Source organism: Chiloscyllium punctatum, chromosome 8 (assembly GCF_047496795.1).
Source record: "Chiloscyllium punctatum isolate Juve2018m chromosome 8, sChiPun1.3, whole genome shotgun sequence".
Taxonomy (NCBI): Eukaryota; Metazoa; Chordata; class Chondrichthyes; order Orectolobiformes; family Hemiscylliidae; genus Chiloscyllium; species Chiloscyllium punctatum.
In genome coordinates this window covers 123813516-123822548 of record NC_092746.1, presented here as the reverse complement: position 1 = coordinate 123822548, position 9033 = coordinate 123813516, and positions in this window count along the sequence as shown.

Here is a 9033-nt window from a genome sequence, read left to right as displayed (position 1 = left end):
CACCAGGTTGTTGCCTGGGACAGAGAGATTCAACAATGAAGAGACTGGATAAGCTCAGGTTGTTCTCTTTAGATTAGATTAGATTCCTCACAGTGCAGAAACAGGCCCTTTGGCCCAACCAGTCCACACTGACCCTCCGAAGAGGATCTCACCCAGACCCATTTCCCTCTAATACACCTATCACTACGGGCAATTTAGCATGCCCAATTCACCTGACCTGCATATCTTTGGACTGTGGGAGGAAACCGGAGCACCCGGAGGAAACCCACGCAGACACAGGAAGAATGTGCAAACTCCACACAGTCAGTCGCCCGAGGCTGGAATCGAACCTGGGACCTGGCGCTGTGAGGCAGCATTGCTAACCACTGTACCACCGTGCTGTCCATTAAAGAGCGGCGAAGGTAGAAGGGGCTCCTGATAGATGTATATAAGATTATGAGGGGCATGGACAGGGTGAATAGGGGAAAAAAGAATTCCCCTTAGTAGAGAGATCAATGAGTTGTAAGATAAAGAGTAGGAAAAAATTTAGAGAGGATTTGAGATACCTGGAACTCACTTCCTGAAAGGGTGATGGAGCCAGGAACCATCAAGACTATTTAAGGGCGACTTGGATGAATACTTGAAATGGGTATCGGATAAGTATTGAAACTTGGGATTAGAATAGTTGGACATTCAATGGCCGGTACAGTCAGAATGGGCTGAAGAGCCTCTCTGCCTATCTGTAAAAACCCCAATGACTTTCTAGGTGACTCTAATTGGGGGAAATCCAACTGAGTGAAGCCCCAAAGCGATTCTTTGCGCAGGGATCCAGACATGTCAGAAATGATAGGCAGTAGTGGGTACTGCAGATGCTGGAGATTAGAGTCAAGATTAGGGTGGTGCTGGAAAAGCACAGCAGGTCAGGCAGCATCCGAGGAGCAGGAAAATCGACGTTTCAGGCAAAGGTCCTTCATCAGGAATGGAGGCAGGGAGCCTCAGGGGGTGGAGAGATAAATGGGAAGGGTGGGGCTGGGGGGAAGGTAGCTGAGAGTGCAATAGGTGGATGGAGGTAGGGGTAATGGTGATAGATTGGAGGGGAGGGTGGATCGGATAGGTGGAAAAGAAGATGCACAGGTCAGACAGGTCATGGAGACGTGCTGAGCTGGAAGGTTGGAACTGAGGTAAGGTGGGGGGAGGGGAAATGAGGAAACTGGTGACGTCCACATTGATGCCCTGGGGTTGGAGGGTCCAGAGGCGGAAGATGAGGCGTTCTTCCTCCAGGCGTCGGGTGATGAGGGAGCAGCGGTGGAGGAGGCCCAGGGCCTACATGTCCTCAGCAGAATGGGAGGGGGAGTTGAAATGTTTGGTGCGGTGTCCCAAAGGTGTTCTTTGAAGAGCTCCGCAAGAGGGTGTCCAGTCTCCCCAATGTAGAGGAGACTGCGTCAGAAGCAACAGGATACAATAAGTGACATTGGTGGATGTGCAGGTGAAACTTTGATGGATGTTGAAGGCTCCTTTGGGGCCTTGGATGGAGGTGAGGGCGGAGGTGTGGGCGCAGGTTTCGCAATTCCTTCCAGGGGAAGGTGCCAGGATGGGAGGGTGGGTTGTTGGGGAAATGGACCTGACCAGGTAGTCACAAAGGAAAGAGTCTTTGCAGAAAGCAAATAGGGGTGGAGAGGGAAATATATCCCTGGTGATGATTAGATTAGATTACTTACAGTGTGGAAACAGGCCCTTTGGGCCCAACAAGTCCACACCGACCCTCCGAAGAGCAACCCACCCAGACCCGTTCCCCTACACCTAACACTATGGGGCATCTGGGGGGCCAATCAAACAGGCTGCTTCATTCTGGATGGTGTCCAGCTTCTCATCCAGGCAAGTGGGCAGTAATCCATCACTGTGTTGGGTTGTGCCTTGTAGATGGTGGACAGGCTTTGGGGAGACAACACAGCCCACCGCTAGCTTTCCCCCAAACTTCATTTAGACCTTGGATTCCAACTGGATTGTAAAACAGAGGTGGTTCCTACTCAGTAATATGGCTAGTTTGATCCATATGTAGATCACTCATAATTACAGTTGTAGTCTTATTGCATGCATCTCTAATCTCCTGTGTAATGTCTTCCCTTCCATCTCCACCACTGCTTCAGTGATGTATAGACAACATCCAACAATGTTTTCTGAACCCTGGTATTTCTTATATTCATCTGACAGATCCCACATCATGATTTTCCAAACCAATATCCTTCCTCACGATTGCAATGAATTTGTCCTTTACTAACAACCCTACCCCACCCCCTTTCAGTATCTGTCTGTCCTTCCCAAATATTGAATACTCTCTGGATGCTAATTCTCATCCTTGGTCACCCTGCAGCATGTTTCTGTAATCACAACTATTTGTGTCTATTTGCTAATTCACCCACTTTATTGTGAAATACACTGTGCATTAAGACACAAAACCTTTAGGTTAATCTTTTTAACCTTGTTAGTCACCTTAACTTTATTTTGCACTATGGCTCCATTTGTTTTTTGCCCTTGTTCTTCTGCCTTTTACATTTTCTTCTTTTTTTTTCTGTCTTCTGTCTTTATCCTTGCTTTTCCCTCCTCTGTCTCCCTGCTCAAATTCCCATCTTCTGTCAAAGAGTCAAACAGCACAGAAACATACCCTTCAGTCCAACCAGTCCATGCCGAACCTAATCTCAAACTAAACTAGCCCCCCTTGCCTGTTCCTGGTCCATATCCCTTTCCTATTCATGGATCTATCCAAATGTATTTTAATCATTGTAATTGTACCTGTATCTACCACTTCCTCAGGAAGTTCATTCCACAACTTCCTTCCTTCTGTGTAAAAAACATTGCTTCTCAAGTCTTTTTTAAATCTCTCTTCTCTCACCTTAAAAATATGCACCCTTAAAGTCCTCCATCCAAGGGAAAAGACAACTTGCCATTCTAATAAACTTTTGTAAACCCTCCCCCAGTAGGGTCACCAAGTCTCCTTGCAAACAACGTTTAGCCTGTTCAGGCTTGGACCATTTCTACAGGGATCCCACCTTCTCCAGAACTGGTTCAGCCATCTTTCCTGTTTAATTTTTGTTCCAGTTAAGAACTAAGAACTCCAGCTGTACTTCATTCAGTTTGTCCTTAAATCTTCACCAAAGCCATCACATTGAACTGGCTGAATGCGCAGAAATCTGATGCCTTCCCTCCAACATCAGTTTTCCACTCGTGTTCAATCATTCAGTTAGAGTCAGAGAGCTGTACAGCATAGAAACAAACCCTTCAGTCCAACTCATTCATACCGACCAGATATCCCAACCCAATCTAGACCCATTTGCCAGTACCTGGCCCATATCCCTCTAAACCCTTCCTACTCACATACACATCCAGGTGCCTTTTAAATACTGTAATTGTACCAGCCTCAACCACTTCCTCTGGAAGCTCATTCCATACACGCACCACCCTCTGTATGAAAAAGTTGCCTCTTAGCTCCCTTTTAAATTTTTCCCCTCTCACCTTAAACCTATGCCCTCTAGTTCTGGACTTGCCCCACCCCAGGGAAAGACATAGAACATAGAACATTACAGCACAGTACAAGCCCTTCGGCCCTTTGATGTTGCGCCAACCTGTGAAAATAACCTGATGCCCATCTAACCTAGACCGTTCCATTATTATCCATATGCACATTCAATGCCCATTTAAATACCCTTAGCATCGGCGAGTCTACTACTGTTGTAGGCAGGCCTTTCCACGCCCTTACTACTGAGTGAAGAAACTACCCTAATACCTGTCCTAAATCTATCAACCCTTAATTTAAAGCTAATTCCCCTCGTGTTAGCCTTCACCATCCGAGGAAAAAGACTCTCCCTGTCCACCCTATCTAACCCTCTGATTATCTTGTATGTCTCGATTAAGTCACCTCTCAACCTTCTTCTCTCCAACAAAAACAGCCTCAGTTCCCTCAGCCTTTCCTCATAAGACCTTCCCTCCATACCAGGCAACATCCTGGTAAATCTCCTCTGAACCCTTCCCAAAGCTTCCACATCCTTCCTACAATGGAGTGACCATAGCTGGACTCAATACTCCTGATGAAGCCTTAACAGTGGTTTATACATCTGCAGCATGACATCTTGGCTCCAAAACTCAATCCCACTACCAATAAACGCCAACACACCATATACCTTCTTAACAACCCTATCAACCTGGGTGGCATCTTTCAGGGATTTATGCACCTGGACACAGATCTCTGTTCATCTACACTGTCATTAGCCAACTACTCTGCGATCCTCTTATTTCTTCTGAAGTGAACTACCTCATACTTTTCCGCATTAACCTCCATTTGCAACTTCTCAGCCCAGCTTTGCATCATATCTATGTCCCTCTGTAACCCACAACATCCTTCAGCACTATCCACAACTCTGCCTACCTTAGCGTCATCTGCAAATTTACTGACCCATCCTTCTATGCCCACATCTAGATCATTTATAAAAATGACAAACAGCAGTGACCCCAAAACAGATCCTTGTGGCACACCACAGGTAACTGAGCTCCAGGATGAACATTTCCCATCAACCACCACCCTCTGTCTTCTTTCAGCTAACCAATTTCTGATCCAAACCGCTAAATCACCTTCAATCTCGAAACTGTATTTTGTGCAATAGCCTACCATCTGGAACCTTATCAAACGCCTTATTAAAGGCCATATACATCACATCAACTGCTTTCCCCTCATCCACCTGTTTTGTCACCTTCTTGGAGAACTCAATAAGATTAGTGAGGCACGACCTACCCTTCACAAAACCGTATTAACTATTCCTAATCAAATAATTCCTTTCCAGATGGTTATAAATCCTACCTCTTATAACCTTTTCCAACACCTTACCCACAACCGAAGTAAGGCTCACTAGCCGATAATTACCAGGGTTGTCCCAACTTCCCTTCTTAAACAAGGGTTCATTTGCTATCCTCCAGTCTTCTGGCACTACTCCTATCGACAATAATGACATAAAGATCAAAGTCAAAGGCTCTGCAATCTCCTCCATGGCATCCCAGAGAATCCGAGGATAAATCCCATCCGGTTCCAGGGTCCTATCTGTTTTCAGATCCTCCAAAATTGCTAAAACTCCTTTGTCAGTCACAATCCCATCTAATCTAGATTAGATTAGATTAGATTACTTACAGTGTGGAAACAGGCCCTTCGGCCCAACAAGTCCACACCGCCCTGCCGAAGCACAACCTACCCATACCCCTACATCTACCCCTTACCTAACACTACGGGCAATTTAGCATGACCAATTCACCTGACCTTCACATCTTTGGAGTGTGGGAGGAAACCGGAGCACCCGGAGGAAACCCACGCAGACACGGGGAGAATGTGCAAACTCCACACAGACAGTTGCCCGAGGTGGGAATTGAACCCGGGTCTCTGGTGCTGTGAGGCAGCAGTGCTAACCACTGTGCCACCGTGCCTGTATCTCCATATTCTCACTAACATTGTCCTTTTCCAATGTGAATACTGACGAAAAGTATTCATTAAGCACTTCCCCTAAGTCCTCAGATTCTACACACAACTTTCCAATCCTATCTTTGATTGACCCTAATCTTACTCTAGGCAAAAGTGAGGACTGCCGATGCTAGAAACCAAAGTTTAGATTAGAGTGGTGCTGGAATGAAGGGCTTTTGCCTGAAACGTTGATTTTCCTGCTCCTTGGATGCTGCCTGACCTGCTGTGCTTTTCCAGCACCACTCTAATCTAAACCCTAATCTTACTCTAGTCATTCTTTTATTCCTGATATACCTATAGAAGGTCTTAGGGTTTTCTTTGATCCTTTCCACCAACAACTTCTCATGTCTTCTCCTGGCTATCTTAGCCCTCTCTTTCGATCTTTTCTGGCTAACTTATAACTCGTAAGCCCCCTAACTGAGCCTTCATGCCTCATCCTCACATAAGCCTTCTTCTTCCTCTTGACAAGAGATTCAACTTCTTTAGTAAATCATGGCTCCCTCTCTTGACAGCTACCTGACAGGTACATACTTATCAAGGACCCGCAGTAGCTGTTCCTTGAATAAGCTCCACATTTCAAGGGTGTCCATTCCCTACAGTTTCCTTCCCCATCCTGTGCATCCTAAATCTTGCCTAATTGCATCATAATTGCCTTTCCCCCAGTTATACCTCTTTCCCTGCGGTATATACCTATCCCTGCCTATTACTATTGCAAACATAACTGAATTATGGTCACTATCACCTCCCTCCAAATCAACCACCTGGCCTGGTTCATTCCCCAGCACCAAAGCCGATATGGTATCACCCCTTGTTGGCCTGTCTACATAATGTGTCAAAAACCCTCCTGCACACATTGAACAAAAACTGACCCATCCAAACTACTTGAACTATAGTATTCACAGTCAATAGCACTGCTGCCTCACAGCGTCAGAGATCCAGGTTCAATTCCCACTCCAGGCAACTGACCAATAAAGGAAAGCATACCAAACGCCTTCTTCACTATCATATCTACCTGTGACTCCACTTTTAAGGAGCTATGAACCTGCACTCCAAGGTCTCTTTGTTCAGCAACAATCTATAGGACCTTACTATTAAGTGTATAAGTCCTGCTCTGATTTGCCTTTCCAAAATGCAGTACCTCACATTTATCTAAATTAAACTCCATCTGCCACTCCTCAGCCGATTGGCCCATCTGATCAAGATCTCATTGTAACCCTCTTCGCTGTCCACTACACCTCCAATTTTGGTGTCATCTTCAAACTTACTAACTATAGCTCCTACAGTTCTCCCATTTCCACACTCGCTAGTTCCTGTGTTTTGGAAGTCAGAGACTACTCTTTCGAGATCCTGCCTTTCACTTTCCTACCTAACTCTCTGAAATCTACTTCCAGGACCTCATCCCCACTCCTCGCTGTGACATCAGTACCAACGTGGACCATGACCTCTGGACAACCTCTTCACAGTGGAAGACGTGAGTAATATCCCAAAACTTCAAGAGAGTCAGGGATCAGAGCTGAATATGGTGGCCATCCCCAAGGAGAAGATGCTAGAAAATCTAAATTGCCCGAAGGTGGATAAATCACTTGGACCAGATGGACTCCACCCCAGAGTTCTAAGGGAGAAAGCTAAAGAGATAGTGGAAGTGTTCGTGGTGAATTTTCAGGAATTGCTAGAGTCAGGGAGGGTCCCAAAGGGCGTAACACCCCTGTTTAAAAAGGGCGTAAGGCAAAAGACGGAAAATTACAGACCAATTAACCTTGCTTCAGTCATGGGAAAGATCGTGGAATCCATTGTGAAGGATGAGATTTCTGAATACTTGAAAGTACATGGTACAATAGGAAAAAGTCAGCATGGTTTCATCAAGGGGAGGTCATGCCTGACAAATCTGTTAGAAATCCTTGAGCTGACAACGATCAGGTCAGACCAAGGAGAGCCAATGGATGTTATCTACCTGAACTTCAAGAAGGCCTTTGACAAGGTGCCACACAGGAGGTTACTGAGTAAGATAAGGGCCCATGGTGTTAGAAGCAAGGTACGAGCATGGATAGAAGCTTGGCTGTCTGGCAGGAAGCAGAGAGTGGGGATAAAAGGGCCCTTCTCAGGATGGCAGCTGGTGACAAGTGGTGTTCCACAAGGGTCAGTGTTGGGACCACAACTTTTCACTTTATACATTAATGATCCGGGTGAAGGAACTGACAGCGTTCTGGCTAAATTTGCAGATGATACAAAGACAGGTGGAGGGGCAGGTAATATTGAGGAGACGGGGAGGTACAGGATTTAGACAGGTTAGGAGAGTGGGCAAAGAATTGGCAGATGGAATGCAACATGGGAAAATGTGAGGGAATGCAGTTTGGTTGATGAATAGAGGCATGTACTATGTTCTAAAATGGGGTGAAAACTCATAAGTCTGAAGTGCAAAGAGACTTGGGAATTCGAGTCCAGGATTCTCTCAAGGTATACTTGCAGGTTGAGTCAGTATTAGGAAGGCAAATGCAATATTAGAATTTATTTTGAGAGGACTTAAACATAAAACCAGGGATGTATTTCTGAGACTGTATAAGATTCTGGTCAGACTGCATTTGGAGTATTGTGAGCAGGAAGGATGTACTGGCCCTGGAGCGTGTGCAGGGGAGGTTCACAAGAATGGTCCCAAGAATGAAAAGCTTAACATATGAGGAATGTTTGCGGACCTTGGTCTGTACTTGAAGGAGTTTAAAAGGATGAGGAGGGATCTAATTGAAACATACAGAACACTGAATGGCCTGGACAGAGTAGATGTTGGGAAAATGTTTTTATTGGCAGGAGAGACTCAGACCCGAGGGCACAGCCTTAGAGTAAAGGGCAAACCTTTTAGAATGGAGTTAAGGAGAAACTTCTTCAGCTGGAGAGTGGGGAATCTGTGGGATTCATTGCCACAGAAGGCTGTGAAGGCCAGGTCATTGAGGATATTTAAGACAGAGATAGATAGGTTCTTGAGTAACAAGAGGATTAAAGGTTATGGGAAAGCGGGAGAATGGGGATTAGAAACTTATAAGCAATGATTGAATGGCAAATCATACCTGATGGGCTGAATAGACTAATTTCTGCTCCTATGTCTTATGAATAATCATCCCCAGTCCCCCCTTCAATGTCCTGTAGCCATCTCTACAATGGTGCCTTGGAGCTGTATACTGCTCTGGAATCACATTGATGGTGTCAGAAATGCCTGACTGATCTCCTGACTGTGGAATCAACTATCACGGTCGGACTCCTTTTCTCCTTCAGTTTCCCACGTACAGCTGACCCACTTGTGTGACCACACACCCCTGAGGAGCCATTGCCCTCCCCCCGTGTTGGAAATGGAAGCGAGTAGCAAACACGGTAAGCTCAGAGGATTGGTGCAGCAGCCGCCTGGTATTCTGGGGCAGCCTGGTTGTCAGCCATTTCCCTCCCTGCTAAAACATGTCTAACCTGCAAGGTGAACACATCCCTTCACCTCTCTCAAAGTCAATGGCTATTTGGCCCATCAGGACTGTGCCGACATGTGTTAGTGTTCCATAGAGGTCTCTTCTGACCTT